Below are 2,284 nucleotides of genomic sequence, written 5' to 3' on the forward strand. Positions count from 1 at the left end.
GGCAGAGTACTCATAAAATAAAACTAAGTAAAACCTTAAAAAAGAAGTAAAAAGAATATAACATTCTTTAACTTTTTATTGGTTGTTTGTGAATCTCACATCAGGCACCCCAAGTCCACTCAACTCCCCCTCTACCTGCCCTCCACCTTTGCAACCTTCCTCACAACAGAGTGGAAAAGAAAAAGCTCTTGTTGTGGCAGCTGTAGTGTGTTGTAGTGTATTCCACAGTGTACCCTTCTATCTACCCATATGTGCATGCAAGTGTTCATTCCAATGAGTCTTTGGTCTGGTTCAAGGTCTCTGGCTTTTGTTGTTCTTATCAATACTGGATGCTCACTGGGCTCCTCTAAGGTAACCTATTGTGGCTCTGTGTCCTGGAGATCCTGTGGTTTTGGATCGGTGGGACTGATCTCTTTCATGCATTCCAGCAGTTCATTGATGGGGTAGGTGTTGGGGTGTGCCAACTCACACCCTGGATATGGTCAGTCCAGTGGCTCTCCCATTCTTACTCACAGGACTAAACTCACCAGCAACCCCTGAAACCCTGGCCAGCTCTACCCTGCTCCCCAGACAAGGTACAGCGCCCTCTCTTCCAAGTGCTGCAGCTGGTGAGGGGCTAGTTCTCCCTTTCCCATAACCCCAGAGCCAGCTTTTCCACCTGGAATAGATGGTGAGGAATGAGGAGGGGAGGAGGGTATCTCTCCCTCATCTGTGCCACTGCCCAGCAGGCAGGAGGCAGGGCTCCTCTGCATCCCATTCTCAGGCTGGCTCACCTGTAACCCCCACACCAGGGCCAGCTCTTCTGCCTGCCGTAGGTGGCACAGGGTGAGGGGAGGCATCTCTCACAGCAGACAAATGGTGGGGCCAGCAATCCCATCTCCCGTGTGCCCTCATCACTGGGATCAGCGCTACTGTTCTACCCAGGCAGGGTGCAGGACCTGCTCTCCTGAGTGTTTCCCCTGGTGAGGAGTAGGGGCTACTTCTACTGCTTTCCTTGACCCCAGGGCCAGGTCACCTGGCTGCTGAAAGTGGTAAGGGAGAAGAAGGACATCTCTCCCTCATCTCTCTATGCTACCTTAGAGGAGATAAGTGGTAGAGTCAGATCTTCCATGCTTGTGTCCTTGGGATCAGCTCACCAATAACTCCTGCAATGTGTAGGTTCCTATCTCCAGAGTATTGCAGCTGGCTAGAAGTGCGGTCAGCTCTTCTGCTCTTCTGCCTCTAGGGACAACTCTCCGGTGATACTCAGGTGAGAGTGGGGGCAGTTCTGCACAGCCCTCAGAAATCAACATGTCCCTGGGCAGCAGCCTAGACTTGGGATGTCTGCCTGGCTATAGGTGTTAACAGACCCCTCTGCTGCTGCAGTACCATGAACCCAGACATGACCTCTGGAGGCAGCTCAGGCCAGGACCCCACCATGGTCCCAGGTGGCATCACCAGCTACTCACATCAGCCTGATCCTCTCTTCCCTCAAGTCTCCAGTTCTGCCTCTCTTCATTGCCCACATCCTTCTACTTCTCTTTCTCTTCCATTTCTCCACCACTTACTTGCTCCTCTTAGTGGTGTCCGGGGTCTCTGAGTGTTTGGGGTTATCTCAGGAGTTGTTTTAGAAGGACTATGTCCCATTGGTGCATTGTGGCACAGAGCAGGGGTAATCTTGGCATTGTCTATCCACCTAGGCCTGCATAGTGTTGGACTGGTAGTCATCTCAGGGTAGCCTTCTGTCTGGTTTGAGCCCTATGGCGCCAGTCTGGTGGTTGTCTCAGGCTTGCTCCTTGCCTGGCCTGCCTGAGTGACCCTTTACAAGGGCCATTTGTCTATGGGGCAGTGAGCAGCTCTGACAGCTGGAGTCCAGTAGAGCAGAGCCACCTCGGAACCCCAGAGACCCATTGAGCATCTGCTCAGAAGGGATGGTAGGCATTCGGTTTCTGTTGTTAGAACTGCTCACTGCCCCACATTTGTCTTGGACTCACTTGGGCTTAACTGGGGCCTGCTGCTCTGGGCAGGTTTCTTCTAGTCTTCAACTTGCTCCCTGTCCTTGGAACCCATCTGGGTCTGCCTGGCACTGGACTGATGGTCGTTTCAGGCTAGCCCGCTGTCTGGGCCCCCTGATCCTGGACTAGTGGGTGTCTTAGGCTCCCTTTTTTCGGGGAATGTTAGGCTACTGATAATTCAGATGTCTGTAGATCAGAACACTGAGTGTAGACGTAGCCTCTCTCCTCTCTGCCACCTACTGATGCACATGTGACACAGCAGCCACACCTGCATGTCCTCTAGGGGCAGG

At 52.7% G+C, this 2,284-nt stretch overlaps 1 non-coding gene across 1 annotated transcript; it reads right to left on the bottom strand.

Annotated features, from left to right (window-relative positions):
* Positions 1–2,152: 2,152 nt before the first annotated feature.
* On the bottom strand, positions 2,153–2,284 carry LOC116094568. Its single transcript, XR_004120203.1, has one exon. It is a non-coding gene; the product is annotated as a small nucleolar RNA SNORA17 (small nucleolar RNA).

This window comes from Mastomys coucha, unplaced genomic scaffold (genome assembly GCF_008632895.1).
Source record: "Mastomys coucha isolate ucsf_1 unplaced genomic scaffold, UCSF_Mcou_1 pScaffold16, whole genome shotgun sequence".
Classification (NCBI taxonomy): Eukaryota; Metazoa; Chordata; class Mammalia; order Rodentia; family Muridae; genus Mastomys; species Mastomys coucha.